Below are 23,452 nucleotides of genomic sequence, written 5' to 3'. Positions count from 1 at the left end.
TTTATTGTTTTGTTTGCTATAAGAAAGCTTTAGATTTAATTAAGTCCTGTGTATTTAGTTCCATTTTTATTTCCATTACTCTAGAGGTAGATCAAAGAGAATCTTGCTGTGATATATGCCAAAGAGTGTCCTGCCTATATTTTCATCTAAGAATTTAAAAATTCTGGCCTTATACTTAAATCTTTAATCCATTTTTATTTTATTTTTGTGTATGGTGTTACAAAGTGTTCTAGTTTCATTCTTTGACATGTAGCTATCCAGTTTTCCCAGCACCACTTATTTCAGAGGCTAGCTTTTCTCCATTGTATATTGTTGCCTCTCTTGTCAAAAATAAGGTGCCCGTAGGTGTGTGGGTTTTTCTCTGGGCATTCTATCTTGTTCTATTGGTCTATGTTTCTGTTTTTGTGCCAGTACCATACTGTTTTAATGACAGTAGTTTTGCAGTATAGTCTGAAGTCAGGAAGGTTGATTCCTCCAGCTCCATTTTCCTTTCTCAAGATTGCTTTGCTTATTTGGGGTCTTTCATGTTTCCATACAAATTGTGAATTTTCTTTTTTAATTTTAGTTGTGAAAAATACCATTGGTAGTTTGATAGGGATTATTTTGAATCTGTAGATTACTTTTGGTAGTATAGTCATTTTCACAATATTGATGTTTCCAATCCAAGAACACAATATTTCTTTCTGTTTGTGTCATCTTTAATTTCATTCATCAGTGACTTAGAGTTTTCTGCAAACATGTCCTTTGTTTCTTTAGGTAGAGGATGGAGGAGCCTGGTAGGCTGCAGTCCATGGGGTCGCTAAGAGTTGGGCACGACTGAGCAACTTCACTTTCACTTTTCACTTTCATGCATTGGAGAAGGAAATGGCAACCCACTCCAGTGTTCTTGCCTGGAGAATCCCAGGGACAGGAGCCTGGTGGGCTGCCATCTACGGGATTGCACAGTCGGACACGACTGAAGCAACTTAGCAGCAGCAGCAGCAGCATCCCTACATATTTTATTCTTTTTGTTGCAATGGTGAATGGGATTGTTTCCTTAACTTCTCTTTCTGATTTTTCAGTGTTAGTGTATAGGAACGCAAGAGATTTCTCTGTGTTAATTTTATATCCTGCAACTTTATGATTTTCATTGATTAGTAATTTTCTGATGGGATCTTCAGGGTTTTTGATGTATAACATCATGTCATCTGCAAATAGTGAGAGTTTTCCTTCTCTTTTCCAATTTGGATTCCTTTTATTTCTTTTTCTTCTCTGATTGCTGTGGCTAGGATTCCCAAAACCATATTGGATACTAATATTGAGAGTAGGCACTCTTATCTTTTTCCTGATCTTAGAGGAAATGCTTAGTTTTTCACCGTTGAGAATAATGTTTACTGTGGATTTGTTGTATATGGCCTTTATTATGCTGAGGTAGGGATTACCCAACTAGCTCAGTTTGTAAAGAATCTGCCTGCAATGCAGGACCCTGGTTCGATTCCTGGGTTGGGAAAATCCACGGGAGAAGGGATAAGCTAGCCACTCCAGAATTCTTGGGCTTCTCTTGTGGCTCATCTGGTAAAGAATCCACCTGCAATGCTGGAGACCTGGTTTCTATCCCTGGGTTGGGAAAATCCCCTGGCAAAGGGAAAGGCTACCCACTCCAGTATTCTGGCCTAGAGAATTCCATGGACTATAAAGTCCATGGGGTCACAAAGAGTAGGACACGACTGAATGACTTTCACTTTCACTTCACTTCAGGTTCCTTCTATGCTTACTTTCTGGAGTGTTTTTATCATAAATGTGTGTTGAATTTTGTAGGAAGCTTTTTCTGCATCTATTGAGGTGATCATATGATTTTTATCTTTCAGTGTGTTGACGTGGTGTATCACATTGATTGATTTGTGTATGTTTAAGAATTTTTGCATCCCTGGGGTAAATCCCACTTGATCATGATATACGATCCTTTTAGTGTGTTGTTGGATTCTGTTTGCTAGAATTCTGTTGAGGATTTTTGCATCTATGTTCATCAGTGATATTGGCCTGTAGTTTTATTTTTTTGTGGTATCTTTGTCTGGTTTTCATATCAGGGTGATGGTGGCCTCATAGAATGAGTTTGGGAGTTTTCCTTCCTCTGAAATTTTCTAGAAGAGTTTGAGGAGGAAAGATGTTAGCTCTTCCCTAAACTTATGCAGAATTCACCTGTGAGGCAATCTGACCCTGGGCTTTTGTTTGTTGGAAGACTTTTTTTGATTGCAGTTTCAATGTCAATGCTTCTGATTGGTCTGTTCATGCTAATTTAATTGAAATATTATTGTTATCACTATTTTATACAAGGAATTGAGATCCAGAGAAGGCAACCATAATCACCTACTCCTATTCTGAGTTAAGATTTTAATTCAAATCTGTATCATGTAAAAACATACACATTTTCCCAAGTGTCTCATTGTTTCATGTAAGATGATTTTCAATGATAGTACATCAATAAGGTTCAGTTCAGTTCAGTTACTCAGTTGTGTCCGACTCTTTGCGACACCATGAATTGCAGCATGCCAGGCCTCTCTGTCCATCACCAACTCCCAGAGTTCACTCAAACTCATGTCCATTGAGTGGGTGATGCCATCCAGCCATCTCATCCTCTGTTGTCCCCTTCTCCTCCTGCCCCCAATCCCTCCAAGCATCAGGGTCTTTTCCAATGAGTCAACTCTTTGCATCAGGTAGCCAAAGTATTGGAGTTTCAGCTTTAGCATCAGTCCTTCCAATGAACACCCAGGACTGATCTCCTTTAGAATGGACTGTTTGGAACTCCTTGCAGTCCAGGGGACTCTCAAGAGTCTTTTCCAACACCCCAGTTCAAAGGCATCAATTCTTTGGCGCTCAGCTCTCTTCACAGTCCAACTCTTACATCCATACATGACCACTGGAAAAACCATAGCCTTGACTAGATGGACCTTTGTTGGCAAAGTAAGGTCTCTGCTTTTGAATATGCTATCTAGGTTGGTCATAACTTTCCTTCCAAGGAGTAAGTGTCTTTTAATTTCATGGCTGCAATCACCATCTGCAGTGATTTTGGAGCCCAAAAAAATAAAGTCTGACACTGTTTCCCCATGTATTTCCCATGAAGTTTAGCTACCAGAAAAGAGATTTTCCCACACACACAAAGAAACTATAATTGCTAACAAAAAACTGAATTTCACAAAATTTCATTAACTGCCACTTAAAAAATGAAATCACAATGCTGTTTCATTGTAAAAGAAAACTTAATTTAAGTAAATAGTATTTGTTGATTTTATTTTGTTTTTTTAAACAAAAAGTTTTTACTACTATTAATATCCAAATTTTGTTCTTTTAAACAAATGATGATTCTTCTTTTACTCTACATCACTGTCTTTGTGAGAAATAAAGTTGTACTAATAAGAATAGTTTTATTTCTAAATCCAGATTTCTCTATTTATTTCCTTTTTATTCCTACTTATTCATGTTTTCAAGTCCTCCATCTCAATTTTATTTCCAAACCGTTCAAGAACAAATAATTATTTCAAATGAGAAATACCAATGGGTGTCATCATATGAGAATCAGAGATTACTGATTCAGTGTTACATTGAAGCAGACTTCAATGTAACATTGCTTGAGAGGCAGTTGTCTGTTTATATTTGAATATTTTAGAGACAAGATGTTAATTATAACCTCGAATACTCACACTTATATCGGGCAGTTGTTTTGTTGTTATAGTTCTTGTTTACAAATATTTTTATAGTGAACCAAAATATCACTTTCTGTTACCTCTGTCTGTTGACAACATGTGTCGTTTTATCTACTATGTTGACACCAAATATATGTTATCAGTGCCAACATTGGCAGTGTAATTTGCAGGATTTGGTCTGCAGAAAGATTATACTTTCATTCTTGCCCAATTATCTCAGACTTAGTCATTGTGATTTGTGATGATGTACCCACAAAGAGAATTATGCATCCTTGGAGTTTGAAATCAGGACAGATCATATAAATCTCTTTAGCTGCTGGTATTTATGTGGAGGTGATATGTGTCACTCTTAAGGCTTTAAAAGCCAACTCACTGCTAAGCTTCACTTCTACAGAGATTCTGTTTCTTCAGCCTAGACCTAGAGTGACTATAACTTAGAATAGAGATGCATTCATTTTGCAATGGGCATTTAACATGGGATAGAAATAAATTGTCTTCATAAACCGCTGAGCTTTAGAGTTGTTTATTAACACAGTGTACCCTATTATATCCTGACTAATAAATGTTGTAACTAAAATTTCTTAAAATCAAATTCAGAACAAAATAAAAACAAGCTTAGTGTGGCACAAAATTCTTTCCTATGTAGAAATAATGTGACCTGCTTTATTCTGAAGGTCAGGGTTTTTTTTTATGATAGTATCCATATGATAAGAAATAAAATTTTGATCAAAGAAATTTATCTAGACATTTCACTTTATGGCATTGTGATTGATTTTTTTTCATGTTGCAATCATTTTATTGGTACTATAAGGTCAGAAATGATGGCTATATAAAGACAAATAATTTCAGTCAAATTGATTTTGGGGTTTGTGTTAGTAAGAGTTATCCAGAGAGACAGAATCACCAGGACCATAGTCAGATTTATCCAGAGAGTGAGGATCACTATTTATTATAAGGAATTGGGCTACACAATTGTGTTGGCTGGCAAGTCCAAAATCAACAGTGGGGGCCAGAAGGCTGGAAACTCAGGAGAGTTGATGATGTAGATGAAGCCTGATGTCATTCTGTTGGAGAATTACTTCTGGCTCTGCTCAGGGAGGCAAATAATTTTTTTCTTTTCTATTCAAGCCTTCAGTTGATTGGATGAGGTCATATTATGGAGGGCAGTCTGCTTTATTCAAAGTTTACTGACCTACATATTAACTTATCAAAATACCTGTCATGTTAACAAAAAATTGACCATCTTGGGGATATATCTACATCTAGATATTCTAATAGATATAATAAATAAAATTAATAATTATCTTATGAATCATTAATAAGAGATAGTTTCACTTTTTTGAAAAAAATTAAAAATATTTACTTATGGCTGTGCTGAGTCTTCCTTGCTGCACATGCTTTTCTCTAATAGTGGCAAGCCAGGGTTACTCTTTGTTGCAGTGTGTGGGCTTCTCTTGTTGCAGAGCATGGGCTCTAGGGTGTACAAGGTTCAGTAGTTGTGGCACTTGGGCTCAGTACTTGTGGTTCCTGAACTCTAGAGCACAGGTTCAATTGTTGTGGTGTGTGGGCTTAGTTGCTCCATGGCCTGTGGGGTCCTCTGAGAAGAGGGATTGAACCTATGTCTCCCTTACTGGCAAGAAGATGCTCTACCACTGAGTTACCAGGAAAGCCCCAAGAAAACTTTTAATTTTATGTTATCTAGTCACTTAAAATTACAAATTTATACATAATTATTATCTATTAATTACATCTGATACTACTGTTTATATGTTCATAAATCTGACTGTGGCTATCTGTATTAGTTCTAATATAACTCAATCAGTTCAGTTCAGTCACTCAGTCATCTCCGACTCTTTGTGACCCCATGGACTGCAGCACACCAGGCTTCCCTGTCCATCACCGACTCCTGGAGCTTACTCAAACTCAAGTCCATTGAGTCAGTGATGCCATCCAACCATCTCATCCTCTGTCATCCCCCTTCTCCTGCCTTCAATCTTTTCCAGCATAGGTATAGCTTTTGTTTTTGAGACTTAGTTTTGGATCTTTAAGTAGAAATTTACTGATAAATTTTTGAAAATCCTAGTAATATCATTAAAAAGAAAAGAAAATTAATTTCAAAAGGGAAGTAAACTACTTTGGCTTCTAGATGGCACATTCTTTATGATATTTATTGATAAGCTAACAAAAATGTATTTGAAGCTAACCATAAAAATTTCATTTTGAATCATAATATTTATGTAATTATCTACCTATGCATATATACATACTGAGACATGTCCAACTCTTTGTGACCCTATGGATGGACTTTAGCCCACCAGACTTCTCTGTCCATGGGGTTTCCCAGGCAAGAATACCAGAATGGGTTGCCATTTCCTATGTCAGGGGATCTCCGTGACTCAGAGACCAAACCCACATTTCCTGTGTCTCTTTTTTGGGAAGAGGATTCTTTACTGCTGCTCCACCTTAATTTAACTGCAAGATGTGACACACCCCAGCTCTCTTTGATAAATGTATTTACATATTTTGTTATTGTTTTTTACCCCTGAATAAAGAAAAAAAAAAAAAGGTCATAAAATTAGCATTGTAGGATGGTTTGGAAATGAACTAGTCTCATCCGCTTATTTTTGCCAGAATTAGCAGGGTAACTATAGAGTCATCTATATCCATTTTATTATCTCAGTTTCCCCCAAAAGAACCTCAAATGCTCAGTTACTCTTTTCAAAACATCAAATATTTAATGAGCATATGCTATCAGATATATGCTTCCTGAGGCATGGTAAAGAGGAGTTGTATGTATGGAGAAAGATTAGGAAGTCTGTATGGAGAAAGATTAGGAAGTCTTTGTAGCTTTTTCTCACATTCCAAAATGTGATAGGAGCTTTTCATCTTAAATGTATGGAGAAAATATTCAGATTACTTACAGTAAGTATTAGTAGTACTACTACTCATTAGCAATGAGAAACCAATTATTTTATAGTTTATTGTACATATAAGTTCAAGGGCAAAAATTTGCATCCTTTCTATTTCTGTGGAGAAATAGACTCCATTGCTCTTTATCTATATTTCTCTTATGTATTTGTAAAATGCAAAAACATAATAAGTTAGCAAAATCTGATTTTTTTAAACTGTAAAAAATCAGTATTTATTATATACTGATCATGTTTGCTGCTGCCAAGTCACTTCAGTCTTGTCTGACTCTGTGCAACATAGACGGCAGCCCACCAGGCTCCACCGTCCCTGGGATTCTCCAGGCAAGAACACTGGAGTGGGTTGCCATTTCCGTCTCCAATGCATGAAAGTGAAAAGCGAAAGTGAAGTCTCTCAGTCATGTCCAACTCTTCACGACCCCGTGGACAGCAGCCTACAGGCTCCTTATTGCAGCATAATACACAATAGCCACAAAATATATGAACAACCTGTGCCCAGTGTTCATCAGTAAATGAATGAATGAATATTAAATAGTTAGATAAATAGATGAATATACATATGGGCTTCCCTGGTGGCTCAGGAGGTACAGAATCCACCTGCAATGTGGGAGACCTGGGTTCAATTCCTGGGTTGGGAAGATCCCCTGGAGGACAGCATAACAACCGACACCAGTATCCTTACCTGGAGATTAACCATGGACAGAGAAGCCTGGTGAGCTACAGTCTCGCAAAGAGTTGGACACAACTGAGGGACTAAGCACAGCACACAAGCAATGTGCACATGTATATATGTATCCTACATAATGGGATATCACTCAACTGTGAGAACAAAAGAAATCCTTGCATTCCAGACAACATGAATGGACACAGAAGGTATTGATGCTAAGTGAGATATGTCAAAGACAAATACTGTATAATATCACTTATATGTAGAATCCAAAAAAGTTGAATTTGTAAAAACAGAGAGTAGAATGGTGATTACCAAGGGCTAGGGAGTGAAGCAAAAAATGTGATTTTAATACCTTTGTATGTCTCAAGACTTCATGTGATTTGGATGTTTTAAACTGAATTATTAAAAGCCTCTCTTGTTTTTCAAATATAGACTCCAACCAGGCATAGTTAAGGAATTATGTCTTAGACAAGTGAGAATATTCATTTCTTTAGAGTTGTAAGCAAACTTTTCTTACTTTTACTGGATCTATTCCTATTCTTCTTCCTTATAGAACTTAACATTTACTCAGAGTTACATCTTGGGAATTTGTTTTTGCTGTTTTCAGAGGAGTATTTTTTTTTTAATAGTTGTTGTACAGTTGCTAAGTCGTGTACAACTCTTAGCAACTCCATGGACTGTAACACGCCAGGCTTCCCAGTCCTTCACTATCTCCTGGGGTTTGTTCAAACTCATGTCCATTGTGTCAGTGATGTCATCCAACCATCTCATCCTCTGTTGCCTCCTTCTCCTCCTGCCCTCAATCTTTCCCAGCATCAGGGTATTTTCCTATGACTCAGCTCTATGCATCCGGTGGCCAAAGTATTGGAGCTTCAGCATTTCCTCAGTAGATTTCCTTAAAATACATTCTACATCCACAAAACGACAGCTATCCATACCCCGTTTTTACCTAAAAACAAGGAAACAGAGACAGAGCATCATCAAATAATCATTTGTAGGTGCGAATATCATGTCTTCCCTCAAGAGGAGATTGGTGTTTATTTACAGTCAATTTATAATAGGTTGTCATAATCCTCGTTACACTGTTTTCTCCAAACAGGATTTAACACAGCTGGATGAAATTAATTTACTGACTTCTGTGGTGTGAGATTGATTCTGGTGATAGATAATCAGATATTTACTCAACTTACACTGTGGTTTACAAAAAGTTGCCACAACTGATGCAGATAGACTAGTATTTGAACTATTCAAAATAAAAGAATTTTTAAAATCCCATAAAAGAAACTAAGGATCTAATTTACTTTTTAAAAAAGATCTAATTTAGACACTTGAATTTCTTCCAATATTTCTATATATAAGGGTTTTTTTCAGTAATTTACAAATAGGGTAATCATATGATGGTACATTTGAGATTATAAGGCATCTGCTGAATAAATTAGATTTTTAAAAAGCAGTAAATATATAAATTCCTAGGAAAACAGAATTTAGGTTCAACTTATCTATAAATAACTTAAGGAGAAGTATTACATCTTAAGCATAATTTCTTCAGCATCTAACTAGTATAGCACATAATAGGTACTTAGTAAATACATACTTAAATAAATGAGGGATTAACTGTTCAAAAAGTAATCACTATGCCTTTTTATAGCCTTTTATTTATTACAAAATTTATTTATCACACTTGCAATTCAAAGTCTATGATTCTGACATTTTAGAGAACCACTGGTATGTTAAGGACTTTAAGTCAACTTACTTTCTGTGAAATAATATTGATGGTACTGTATTGCTGTTCTTGTTGAGTCATTAAGTTGGGTCTGACCCTTTGCAACCCAATGGACTGCAGCATGCCAGGCTTTCCTGCGCTTCTCTGTCTCCCGGAGTTGGCTCAAATTCATGTCCATTGATTTGGTGATGCTATCTAACCATCTCATCCTCTGCTGCTCCTTCTCCTCTGTTCAGTCTTTCCCATCATCGGGGTCTTTTCCAACGAGTGGGCTGTTCGCACCAGGTGGCCTAAGGATTGGAGCTTCAGATTCAGCATCAGTCCTTCCAAAGAATATTCAGGACTGATTTCCTTTAGGATTAGTGATTGGGGCAAAGACTCGACATAGTGATGTTGAATGGTTTTCCTTTGAAACAAACTGAGATCATTTCTGGTGTTTTTGAGATTGTACCCAAGTACTGCATTTCAGACTCTTTTTCTGACTATGAGGGCTAACCCTTTCTTAAAGGATTCTTGCATACAGTAGTAGATATAGTGGTTATCTGAATTAAATTTGCCCACTCCCATCCATTTTGGTTGGATTTGGTTGGATCCATTTTGGATTCCTAGAATGTTAATGTTCATTCTTGGCATCTCCTACTTGACCACTTCCAATTTTCCTTGAGTCATAGAGCTAACATTCCAGGTTCCTGTGCAATATTGTCCTTTACAATATCAAACTTTACTTTCACCACCAGATTCATTCATTTTACTTTATTTTCACCACCAGAAACACACTGCAATAAAACACACATATTCAACACCTTCTGACCTGGGGAGCTCATCTACCAGAGTCATATCGTTTGGCCTTTTCATACTGTTCATGGGGTTCTCACAGCAAGATTACTGGAGTGGTTTGCTATTCCCTCCTCCAGGGGACCATATTTTATCAGAACTCTTCAAAATATCCACCCAGTTTGGGTGGTCCTGTTTGGCATGGCTCATAGCTTCATTGAGTTTCACAAGCACCTTCACCATGACAAGACTGTGATCCATGAAGGGTTGCTGTGTTAGTATTCATTTATCCTTTATTGAAAGTGGTTTCTGTATAAAACAATATACATACACATTAATCTCATTTATATAGATACAAATGTAACAGAAGTGGAACAGTAAAAAATATTTGGTAACTTACCTTCAAGTACCAATGTCAATGATTAGGTAATTTGTAAACATTTGTTTGCTTCTTATCTCATTGCTACTCATGACATCAAGGAATTGATACTCTGAAATAAGGTATAATGATGTTCAAGTAATTGAAGTCTAAATAGAATCTATAGTCTTGTTAATCCAGTTTCTGAATGAGGTGTATGCTTATAAAATTCTAGTAAGATGCTCAATAGGAAAATTCTTTGAATAAAAAACATAAATGTGACTACCTATTAGATAACTTAGGTTTATAGAATTATAATGTCAGCTACAATTTAAGAAGAGTAAAACTTCATCCTCAAACTTACTATAATAATAAAGATGAGCAGAATTATTTTACATAACATGTGACTGGGACACAAGTAGTAAGTCTAATTAAAGATTTAAAGAAAGGTGACAAGGTTGATTCTATTAAAAGTTAAAATAGATCCCAATTTATTCCTGACACAGCATGATAAATGAAGAGTGTCAGTGTAAGAATTCTAGTAAGGTCAATAGTGTGGCATAAGGAGGCCTGGATTGCCTCTGTCAAGTATTTATCTGTTCAGTTTTAGCTAATCATTTAATCTTCATTTTATCTGTTTCTTCAACTGAAGAATTAAGGATAGGGATAAATAAGGATTTCTAAAACTCTGTTCATGGCAACCACTGGCATGCATAATAGTCTTTAAAAAATTATGTTGTGTTTTGGGGTCTAGTCTAGGACCATCCTGGAAATTCAGACTACCATTATGAGAAGCATTGCTGCAGTAAAACAACATGCTTAACTATGTTCAACACAGTAAGAACCAGACTTCACTACAACTCTGTCTTTAAACTCAATTTCTAGGAAGTGCTTTTGGGGATCTGTGAGCAAGACAATATTTACATCATTTAATCTGATTATTATGAGGCATGGCATATGGGCTAAATCAGTGACCTGGTTTACATGTATTTGCAGTATAATGGGAAATTTTTCAAGTTTTGTACAAATAAAAAGCCTTTACATTTTATATTTAACTGAAATTGAATTCCTGTTTCAAATCTCCTAGTGTCCTGAACTGGGATGATGTTGGAAAACAGAATGATGAAAGTAACATGCTGATTAATAGTCAATTATATTCCCCATCTTTCCAATAAATTAAGTCTAATATGGTTACTAAAACCTAAGTTACTTACCATGTTACACTTATCATTCATCTTTAATTAGTTGAAACACTTCTCCTGCTTGGACAGAGCTTCCCGGTCTACAGCAGTCTGCTTGCAAAACTCCTTTGTCTCCATCTTCCCTGGCCATATTATTGGCCTGTTGGATAAAAAATGAGATGGAATTGAATAAGACATCTGCCAATATGGCTGTCCACATCTTGGTTGAAATAGTTTCCACATCTAATCTATATATTTTTTTCTCTAAAGAATTTTAGGGTCAATGTATCTTCAAGTCAAGAGGCTTATGTAATAGGCGGGACATGATAAAGCAGTAAGGTGCCTGATTCTGTGTAGCTCTATGTGAGAACTCCAGGAGTATTTTCCCTTTTCCTCGCATTCGTAGGTGGTTGCATCATGCCCACTTTTATTTGATACAAGCAAACCTTTGCCTACTCTTTAATAACTTTTAAAAGGCCTGCACACCCTCAAAACTCCTGTGAATAAAATCAAGGCCTAGTGTACATAATGATATGCTCTTTATACCAGTCAGGAGCTGGGAGTGGTTTGAGAATGTTTTTATTCTTTCCAAACAGATTGCTTCATTATGCTACTTTTTGTAAAGTTATTTTCCATGTTCTTCAGGACAATGATAATTCCGGCAATGGAGATACAGGAATACAAAAAAAAAAAAAAAGTACAACATATCATACAGGCCATGCTTGAATAACAAAACAAAGTGATGGTAATTCATAGGATCCGCAACACTTAAAAAGAGCATACTGGAGACTGTTTAAAAAGTAAAACTTGTATTTACTCTTCGGTTGAGACTTCTGTCTCATCTTTGCAAAATCATCTAACTTGAGTGTCCTCCTGCACAAGAGATGGAATCTAACTCAGGAAACAATTCCAGAGTCAGGCACTTCTGCCTGTGAACATGTGTCCTGTAGTGATAGCTGTGCATTTTTCTGATAAGCAATTTTTTAGACATGTTCTCTATGTACTACTTGAGACCATACTTTTCACCCCAGAAAATCTCAGGGCTAACATCTGCCTGAAAGAAACCTGGACTTGCTTAGTTTAGAGTGCATCGATTCTAGTCTGTTGAGCTGAACTTTCCATTTCTGGGTGAGTGGGGCTTCCCTGTCTGCAGTTCAGTTCAGTTGCTCAGTCATGTCCGACTCTCCCTTACATGACTCATTTCTCCTCCTTTATTCCACAAAAGTCATGCTGCTTTTATTCCTGCTGTTGACTTCTTCATAACGCAATATCAACCATATTGGTGGATTCCTAATAGAAACATGTAGTCAATCTGCTGTAATTTTAAACAAATGCCATGCTTGACACTAAATATTTTTATTAAATTATCAAGATATTTTTCTCTTTCATAATCAATTTGAATAAAGTTCTGTACTTTAATCCATGTTATATTTTGACTATAGGCATATGTATATGTGTATATAAACATATATTTCTATGTATAAATACATATTTTATAAATATTATAAAAAAGCCAGTAAGACTCAATTCAAATGTATAAACACATTAGTTTTTTTTTTTTCTTGCACAAAGTAGGCATTCAGAGTACTGGTAGTAAATATATATATATATATATATATATATATATATATTTATATATAGGAAAGAACATTTGTTAATTGGTTAAGAAAGAAAAGACTAAGCCCCATGCTTCCATATATAAAATATATTTTATGTGGTAGGCAAAGCCATTCTTTATTTAGCATTATTTGTGAATTATGTTTATTAAAGCATTTGATTACTTTTAGTGTCTGTTCAACATGAGCTATCCTTTTTTCTATTTTTACATCTTGGTAATTTTGCATGCCACTATTTTTGCCAAGTGATTTTTTAGCAGTGTTATATTTCTACAGGTCATAATTCAATATATATTTTAAGTGCATACATGTTCTTTCTTTGCAGTTACCCCCATTTCACCTTTGGAATACAGTGTCTTACAGAAATGCTCCAGGGTTTTATTTGTATTTATTCTCCATGAATCTTCAACCTAGCAGGCTGGTGAACTAATAAGCATCCTTTTATTGCCTGAAGACTAGCTGACTTCCAATACTTCATTGTTAGTGGTTCTGTTTAGTCTTTTCATGTTATTTGTTTAATAGCATAATTTTTTCAGGACCTGCTAAACACAGCTGTTATGATGTTTCTCTTAATCAAACTATCACATGGGTACAAGAAATACGTCTGAAAGGTCAGAAACAAAAGCATGAGAATAAGCCAATTGAAAATTAAAGTGTGCTGTTCAGACAGTTGTAATTCTAAGTAAAATAATTTGGGTTATAGCTAAATAAATAAAACATAAAACTGCATTCTGTTATGAGAGAAAATGCTTTCCCAATCTCTGTTCATATATTTAAACCCTCTTTATGTGAAATGATATTTTTTCTCTTATTTATGTTTTTGGTCTTTCACTCAGTTTTCACAGGCTGATTTATGAATTTCTGTCATTTTTATATATACTAGAACCCATTCTTATTGAAATAAAACAGTTGAGTCAAGTGTTGCAAAATATTTGGCAAAACTAATACAATTATGTAAAGTTTAAAAATAAAATAAAATTTAAAAATATTTTATTGGGGATAATATTTAATGTATGAGAAATTATCTTCTACACAATCTACTCCAACTTCATCTTTAATATGTCTTGGCTATTTGATTGGAATAGCAACTATTGAACACTATATATTTTAAATCTCAACATATGTATTGAGGTTGTCCTTTATTTGCTCTATGTGTTTATCTTAACTTTTACTAAGCTATTCAAATAATTACAGTAAAAAACAATATTGCTATTTAACACAGTTGACAGGTTCATCTTTGGCACATAAAAATGCCATGGCTGTAGTTCAATATTCTGCAAATTGTATGAATATTGCTCCCACATTACTAGAATGAACATGTCTAAAATTAAAGCTTTGTATAAGGTATTGGAGGATAAAAACATTTATAAAAAACTCAATAATTATCAAAATACAAAACAATCAATAGAAATAATACAATTTTTAAAACGATGAGCTTTGTAAAAGCATGATGGAGAAAGATGGGAAAAGTTTATCTCTAGCTAAGTACATATTATAGATGAGTAAGACAAATGTAAGAATCTAGGAAATGATTTCCATAGTTTAATCACTTGACTTCTATAGCTCTGTTGCAATATGAATGTTGATTACTAAATCCATATGGGTTATAAAAAGTATCACTAAAAACCCAATTGTATTCGAATATAGTTGATTTACAATGTACTGTTGTATTAGTTTCTGCTGTACAGTGAAGTGAGTCAGTTACACATATATATCTACTCTTTTTTTAGAATGGGTTCCCATATAAGCCATTACAGAGTATTGAACAGAGTTCCCTGTGTTATACAGTAGGTTCCTATTAGTTATCTTTTTTATATAAATTGCTATATATCAATACCAATCTCCCAATTTATCTTTCTCCCCTTCCCTTTTGGTAACCATTACTTTTTGTTAATACATTTGTGACTCACTTTCTCTTTTGTAAAGAGGTTTATTTGTAGTACTATTTTGGATGCCACATATAAGCGATATCATATGATATTTGTCTTTGTCTGACTTTAAACAAGCCTTGTATGACAGGCTTTAGGAGAAAAGGGAACCCTCCTACACTGTTGGTGGAAATGTAATTTGGCACAGTCACAATGGAGGAAAGTATGGGGATTCTTTAAAAAGCTAAAAATAGAGCTACCATGTGATCCAAAGGTCATTATTTTTAGTTTTAATTTCATGTTTAATGTCTCATTGATAGATAATTACAACTATTGACTTATTTGCCTCAAATTTTTAATCTCCATTAAAATGTTGGCTGCCAATATCCCTGTAGTATAAATACTATCAAAGTTTACAATTTGAATACAATTTCTACAAACAGTAGAAAATATTGTTGATTATGTAAATATCTGAATATTATATAACAATTTAGGTAAAAATGTTATTTCCACAATTTCATCAACATATTCTGTCAATTATAAAAATTTACATATGTAAATATTAATAAGATATATAATGATCAATTATTCTTTTTACTACTTAGTATTGACAAGAGCACCCCACTCCAGTACTCTTGCCTGGAAAATCCCATGGATGGAGGAGCCTGGTGGGCTGCAGTCCATGGGATAGCTAAGAGTCGGATACGACTGAGCGACTTCATTTTCATTTTTCACTTTCATGCATTAGAGAAGGAAATGGCAACCCACTCCAGTGTTCTTGCCTGGAGAATCCCAGGGATGGGGGAGCCTGGTGGGCTGGCGTCTATGGGGTCACACAGAGTCAGACATGACTGAAGTGACTTAGCAATTGACATTGTACAGGAGACAGGGATCAAGACCATCCCCATGGAAAAGAAATGCAAAAAAGCAAAATGGCTGTCTGGGGAGGCTTTACAAATAGCTGTGAAAAGAAGAGAAGTGAAAAGCAAAGGAGAAAAGGAAAGATATAAACATCTGAATGCAGAGTTCCAAAGAATACCAAGAAGAGATAAGAAAGCCTTCTTCAGCGATCAATGCAAAGAAATAGAGGAAAACAACAGAATGGGAAAGACTAGAGATCTCTTTAAGAAAATCAGAGATCCCAAAGGAACATTTCATGCAAAGATAGGCTTGATAAAGGACAGAAATGGTATGGACCTAACAGAAGCAGAAGATATTAAGAGGAGATGGCAAGAATACACAGAAGAACTGTACAAAAAAGATCTTCATGACCCAGATAATCACGATGGTGTGAGCACTGACCTAGAGCCAGACATCCTGGAATGTGAAGTCAAGCGGGCCTTAGAAAGCATCACTATGAACAAACCTAGTGGAGGTGATAGAATTCCAGTTGAGCTATTCCAAATCCTGAAAGATGATGCTGTGAAAGTGCTGTACTCAATATGCCAGCAAATTTGGAAAACTCAGCAGTGGCCACAGGACTGGAAAAGGTCAGTTTTCATTCAAATCCCAAAGAAAGGCAATGCAAAAGAATGCTCAAACTACCACACAATTACACTCATCTCACATGCCAGTAAAGTAATGCTTAAAATTCTCCAAGCCAGGTTTCAGCAATATGTGAACGGTGAACTTCCTGATGTTCAAGCTGGTTTTAGAAAAGGCAGAGGAACCAGAGATCAAATTGCCAACATCTCTTGGATCATGGAAAAAGCAAGAGAGTTCCAGAAAAACATCTATTTCTGCTTTATTGATTATGCCAAAGGCCTTTGACTGTGTGGATCACAATAAACTGTGGAAAATTCTGAAAGAGATGGGAATACCAGACCACCTGATCTGCCTCTTGAGAAATCTGTATGCAGGTCAGGAAGCAACAGTTAGAACTGGCCATGGAACAACAGACTGGTTCCAAATAGGATAAGGAGTACGTCAAGGCTGTATGTCGTCACCCTGTTTATTTAACTTCTATGCAGAGTACATCATGAGAAACGCTGGACTGGAAGAAACACAAGCTGGAATCCAGATTGCCGGGAGAAATATCAATAACCTCAGATATGCAGATGACACCACCCTTATGGCAGAAAGTGAAGAGGAACTAAAAAGCCTCTTGATGAAGGTGAAAGTGGAGAGTGAAAATTTGGCTTAAAGCTCAACATTCAGAAAACAAAGATCATGGCATCCGGTCCCATCACTTCATGGGAAATAGACAGGGGAAACAGTGGAAACAGTGTCAGACTTTATTTTTCTGGGCTTCAAAATCACTGCAGATGGTGACTGCAGCCATGAAATTAAAAGATGCTTACTCCTTGGAAGGAAAGTTATGACCAACCTAGATAGCATATTCAAAAGCAGAGACATTACTTTGCCAACAAAGGTTCATCTTGTCAAGGCTATGGTTTTTCCTGTGGTCATGTATGGATGTGAGAGTTGGACTGTGAAGAAAGCTGAGTGCCGAAGAATTGATGCTTTTGAACTGTGGTGTTGGAGAAGACTCTTGAGAGTCCCTTGGACTGCAAGGAGATCCAACCAGTCCATTCTGAAGGAGATCAGCCCTGGGATTTCTTTGGAAGGAATGATGCTAAAGCTGAAACTCCAGTACTTTGGCCAACTCATACGAAGATTTGACTCATTGGAAAGGACTCTGATGCTGGGAGGGATTGGGGACAAGAGGAGAAGGGGATGACAGAGGATGAGATGGCTGAATGGCATCACTGACTCGATGGACATGAGTCTGAGTGAACTCTGGGAGTTGGTGAAGGACAGGGAGGCCTGGTGTGCTGCGATTCATGGGGTTGCAAAGAGTTGGACACGACTGAGCGATTGATCTGATTGAAAATCTCAAGTTAACAAATATCAACATAGTATGTGAGCAAATGCTTCAGAACTATTGGTACACTTAAGAGAATTAAGATGCACAATGAATTTGAAAGGGTTTTTAGCTCATTGGTAGATGTAATCATAGCTGTGCCACCTCACAAGTCATGTTCCTGTCCAAATGCTCACTTTAAAGCAATCCATTGTATTTGTCTATTCATATATTTCAGCAACTGGTGAGTGAGTGAGAGAGAAAGAATGATAAACAGAAGGAAAACTGTCAGGTTATGAAATGTTACAAACAAAATACTAGCTATAAAACTTTGGTAAGACACAGTGTTGTAAAGCTTATATTCAATATGTAAATAACTGTATACTCTATAATTTTATTCAACAATCACAGACCTTAATGAAGGGGAGATTTCTGTACTTTTATGTGAAAATTTTTAAATTTTAAATGTATATCCACAGGCTATATATCTGGCTGTACATTGTGTTATTGTATGAAATCTCAATTTTTTATTTATGAAATATTTGCTTTTTAAAATATTTCAGTTCAGTTTAGTTGCTCAGTTGTTTCCGACTCTTTGCAACTCCATGAATCGCAGCATGCCAGGCCTCCCTGTCCTTCACCAACTCCCAGAGTTCACTCAGACTCACATCCATCGAGTCAGTGATGCCATCCAGCCATCTCATGCTCTGTCGTCCCCTTCTCCTTTTGCCCCCAAACCCTCCCAGCATCAGAGTCTTTTCCTATAAGTCAACTCTTCGCATGAGGTTCCCAAAGTACTGGAGTTTCAGCTTTAGCATCATTCCTTCCAAAGAAATCCCAGGGCTGATCTCCTTCAGAATGGACTGGTTGGATCTCCTTGCAGTCCAAGGGACTCTCAAGAGTCACCTCCAACACCACAGTTCAAAAGCATCAATTCTTCGGCACTCAGCTTTCTTCACAGTCCAACTCTCACATCCATACTTGACCACAGGAAAAACCATAGCCTTGACTAGATGGACTTTTGTTGGCAAAGTAATGTCTCTGCTTTTGAATATGCTATCTAGGTTGGTCATAACTTTCCTTCCAAGGAGTAAGCATCTTTTAATTTCATGGCTGCAGTCACCATCTGCAGTTATTTGGGAGCCCCAAAAAATAAAGTCTCACACTGTTTCCCCATCTATTTCCCAAGAAGTGATGGGGACCAGATACCATGATCTTCGTTTTCTAAATGTTGAGTTTTAAACCAACTTTTTTACTCTCCTCTTTCACCTTCATCAAGAGGCTTTTTAGTTCCTCTTCACTTTCTGCCATAAGGGTGGTGTCATCTGCATATCTGAGGTTATTGATATTTCTCCCGGCAGTCTTGGTTCCAGCTTGTGCTTCTTCCAACCCAGCATTTCTCATGATGTACTCTGCATAGAAGTTAAATAAGCAGGGTGACAATATACAGCCTTGACGTACTCCTTTAGCTAATTCAAAAATTAAGGTGCATCTTTTAAACAAAGTCTGAGGCTTTTGGCAGAGAAGCAGGTTAATTGTTTTTACGGAACTTGCATGACTTCGGGTTTGCTTACAAAGTATGGCTATATTCATACTTTATTATTCAAGTTTTTATCAGTTTAGTTGTTTACATTAGACATACATTGAGGGATTAATTTTGACTTTCATTTGAAGCCCTGATAGCTACTACTTGCCACATACTTTGTTGCTAGTGCAATTAAAATTGTGAAATTTCCCACTTACATATGAAGTATTATATCAAAAATGTCAAACCTAGAGTAGTTTATGCTACATATTCATACATCAAAAGGTGTCCATCAATGTGTGTGTAACTCCCTACTCTCTGAGAAAATGTTTCACAAATCCAGCTGCCTCCGACTCCCAGAACTTCTGACTCTCTTTTTGACTCAGCAAAATTGCCCCCATCTAATTAGGTTTCAATTCCTTACATTCATATCCATACATCACTTCTAGTTTGAGACAACAGCCCCTCAAGTGGAAGCCTTTAATCAGGAGTCATGACCCTGCATGTGTTCTGACAAACATTTGAAAAGGGAATATGACATATGTTTTGCAAATGTCTGTTTATGGTGAGAAAATAATTCCAGTTTTCATTGTGGAAGGTAATGGAATTTTAATACGATAAGTTTTTAGTCTAAAAACCTGAATCTATACCCATATCTACATAAAGATAACTATACCTATATATTTGTTTTTTTTTTTTCTTTTCATGACTTGTTTTAATTGATTGACAGGCATACTTTTCAAACATTGTACTGCACGTAATCATGTGTCACAAATACTGTGTTTCGTTACAAACTGAAAGTTTATGGTAACCATGCATTGAACACGTCTATGGCATCATTTCCCAACATCATATATTCACTTGGGGTCCCTGTTCCACATGTTGTTAATTCTTTAAATATTTTAAACTCTTTCCTTATTTTATTTCTTATGGTGCTCTGATTAGTTGTCTTTGTTACTATTGTAACTGCCTTACATTTGTAAATTAAGCTATGTGCATTTTTTAGACATCTTCTAGTAAGTGTACAATAGGCTTAACAAGTTTTATAAGCACTGGGAATCCCCCAAATTCCTAATGATTTATTCTATGGCAATTTTCACTTTATTGCAGTGATCTAGAACCCAAGTCACCATATCAGAGATGAGTACAATTCTAAAGGAAAAAAACCATCTAAGATGGTTTTGTGCTATTCTGAATGAGGTTATCCGACACTGCACAGAGGATGATCTTCCTGTCCCTATCATCTGTTTCTCTTCTTTATTCCTGTCATTTATTGATGTAGCCTTCAAGGCTTTGTGACTAAAGAAGTGTATTGGAATATATCCAGGGACCTTACTTTTATCCCAAGATACATTTGAGTGTTAAGGAACACAAGCTCTGTTTTAGGGCAAGAGGAGTATAACAGCGTTGGATCTAGAGGAATTCAGAGAGGAATCTAATTCCAGGCCTATCAGTCACTAGTGTTCCCCAGCGAGGGCTCACTGCCTGATGCACATAGAAGTCAATACTATGGAACGGGCTTGAGAGAAAAACTTTAATCCAAGGTGGAGTAGCAAGAAGACAAAAGTGGGGCTCTCAAATCTGTCTCCTCAATCCAGAGTTTGAGGTAAAATGAAAGGGTTTAGGGGAGCTGCAAACTTGGAAGCTAATTGGCTAGTCTTGAATTAGTTCATGTAAGCTATTCATGCTGCTAGAAGCCCGATTTTCCGTATTGAAGGACTTCATACAGTTCTCCCCTGGCAACATTCCTACTCTGAGAGTTCCACAGACTGAACCCTCTTGGTTCTGCAGTCATCCTGGAAACATAGGCTCCTTTTTGGCACATGCATAGTGCTGCCTCTAAAAATAACTCAAGGTTTGGTTAATCAACAACCTGTTTTAAGGAGGCAAAACCACTTTAAACTGGTCAATGCTTTATGCTTCAATCCCCCCATTTCTCTTTGTACATTCTTCAAGCTTGTGGGAAATCATCCTCAATTTGGTTAACGAGTCTCAAATTCTGTAGAAAATGATAATCCCAGGTCCCAGAGTTTTGTACCACCAGAACTAGAGTGTTACATAAGGACTGACAAGGTTGGATTAATTGGTATTTAAGAAAGGTGATTATCAGAGGCTTTGTTTCCTTCACATGTCTCTTTTCAGGCTATTGCTTGAAGTTTGGCGTTTTGGTGCCTGGATGGAATTTATTACTATTGGGTCATCTGTCTTGGCTCTTCCTGGCCACTCCTCAGCCCAAACTGAGCTCTGCAGTTGACTGACCAATTTCTTCCACTGTAGTGCTCAAAATAGTTTACCTTTTGGCCAGCAAACAGAGCCTGGACCAACTGTATTTAACCAACGCTTGCTGCCTCTTCCCAGCCTTCATGGATTGAAGTCGATGTCAACCAGCACTCTTATCAGGAACTTGAGGTCTCCCTGGAAAGCCCTTGCATTCGTGGGAGCTGTAGGAAAGCCTTCAGGGCTTCTCTGTGGCTCAGAGTGCTTTGTTCCTCTCCCAAAGATGTCTGATCCAGGAGCTGTTTCCTTCCTTAAAAGTGAAAGGAGCCCCAGAAGCCAGAGGAGCCCAGAGTGCCATGGCTAGCAAACAGGAACCCGAGAGCCAACTCTCTAGACAAACTCAGTATAGGTGGGCACTCAGGGTTGGTGTTGAGGGCCCACCACGGGCTACAGTGCATCAAGCAGATGGTCACAAGTCCTAAACCTCAACAAGGCTGCCCAGACTCACGGAACATGGGCTCAAGCCCGATGCTCAGAGAAGTCAATAGTTATGGCAAGAGCTTTAGAGAAAAGAGCTTTACTGCAAGGCCAACCAATGCAGGAGGCAAGGTATCAGATCTTTTTATTCAGTAGCTAAGCCATGTTCAACTCTTCAAAACCCCAAGGACTACAGAACACCAGGCTCCTCGTTCTCTACTATCTCCGGGAGTTTGCTCAAATTCATGTCCATTGAATTGGTGATGCTATATCTAATCATCTCATCCTCTACCAACCCCTTCTTTTGCCTTCAATCTTTCTCAGCATCAAGATCTTTCCCAGTGAGTTGCTTAGGTGTCTAAAGTATTGGAGCCTCAGCATCAGTCCTTCCAGTGAATATTTAGGGTTGATTTCTTTTAGGATTAACTGATTGATCTCCTTGCTGTTCAAGGGACTCTCAAGAGTCTTCACCAGCACCACATTTGAAAGCATCAATTCTTTGATGCTCAGCCTTCTTTATGATCCAACCCTCACATCCATACATGACTACTGGAAAAATCATAGCTTTAGATTATATGAACTTTTGTCAGCCAAGTGATGTTTCTGCTTTTTAATACACTGTCATAGCTTTCCTTCCAAGGACCAAGTGTCTTTTAATTTCACTGCTGTAGTCACTTTTCACAGTGATTTTGGAGCCCAAGAAAATAAAGTCTGTCGCTGTTTCCACTTTTCTCCCATTTATTTGTCTTGAAGTGATGGGACCAGATGCCATGATTTTAGTTCTTTGAATGTTGAGTTTGAAGCCAGCTTTTTCCCTCTCTTCTTTCACTCTCATCAAGAGGCTCTTTAGTTCCACTTTGCTCTGCCACTACAGTGGTATCATCTGCATATCTGAGGTTGTTGATATTTCTTCTGGCAATCTTAATTCTAGCTTGTGATTCATCCAGCTTGGAATTTCTCATGATGCACTCTGCACTGAAGTTAAATAAGCAGGATGACAATATACAACCTTGCTGTACTCATTTCCTAATTTGGAACTATTCTGTTGTTCCATGTACTGTTCTAACTGTTGCCTCTTGACCTGAATACAGGCTTCTCAGGACTCAGGTAAGATGGTGGTCTGGTATTCCCATCTTTTTAAGAATTTTCCACAGTTTGTTGTGACCCACACATTCAAAGGCATTAGTGCAGTCAACGAAGCAGAAGTAGATTTTTTTCTGGAATTCCCTTGCTTTCTCTTTGATCTAAAGTATCCTGGTCATTTGATCTTTGGTTCCTCTGTTTCTTCAAAATCCAGCTTGTACATCTGAAAGTTCTTGATTCACAAGCCTGGCTTGAACAATTTTAATACTCTTTGTGAAAAAAGATACATATATTTCTTATTCTTTTATCATATCTCTAGATAAATAAAATCAGGCCAGTGGTTACCTTTGTACAGAGGCTCTGGGAGAGATTGGATACATGTATTCTGGACAGGATTCCTCAAAGGCCCATATACTGTTTTCTTTCTTAACTGGGTTAGGAGTTGATGGGTTTTACTCAGGGATTCCAAGGTGGTTCAGTGGTAAAGAATCCACTTGCCATTGTAGGAGATGAGGGTTCAATCCCTGGGTTGGGAAGATCCCCTGGGGAA

The 23,452-nt window shown here is 36.9% G+C and overlaps 2 long non-coding RNA genes across 21 annotated transcripts in view; one reads left to right on the top strand and one right to left on the bottom strand.

The window, feature by feature from the left end:
- LOC147355130 (uncharacterized) overlaps positions 1-23,452 on the top strand; it is a 487,872-nt gene that overhangs the window by 406,908 nt on the left and 57,512 nt on the right. Inside the window, exon 4 of one of the 19 annotated variants that reach the window (XR_015144255.1) lies at positions 13,255-13,849. The exons of the other annotated variants lie outside the window; for them this stretch is intronic. This is a non-coding gene — a long non-coding RNA (uncharacterized LOC147355130). Of the gene's footprint in view, positions 1-13,254; positions 13,850-23,452 lie in introns of those variants that run through there. 19 annotated transcript variants of the gene reach the window in all.
- LOC147355131 (uncharacterized) lies at positions 9,739-11,493 on the bottom strand. Of its 2 annotated transcripts, none has more exons than XR_015144257.1 (2): positions 11,347-11,493; positions 9,739-10,083 (listed from the first exon to the last, which is right to left on the bottom strand). It is a non-coding gene; the product is annotated as an uncharacterized LOC147355131 (long non-coding RNA). The 2 variants fall into 2 exon arrangements; XR_015144258.1 differs by lacking the exon at positions 11,347-11,493 and adding an exon at positions 10,175-10,266.

This window comes from Bos grunniens, chromosome 17 (assembly GCF_055505025.1).
Source record: "Bos grunniens cultivar Pamir isolate PY7600 chromosome 17, Bosgru_T2T1.0, whole genome shotgun sequence".
In the NCBI taxonomy this organism is placed as follows: Eukaryota; Metazoa; Chordata; class Mammalia; order Artiodactyla; family Bovidae; genus Bos; species Bos grunniens.
This window is presented reverse-complemented; position numbering and strand designations above follow the sequence as displayed.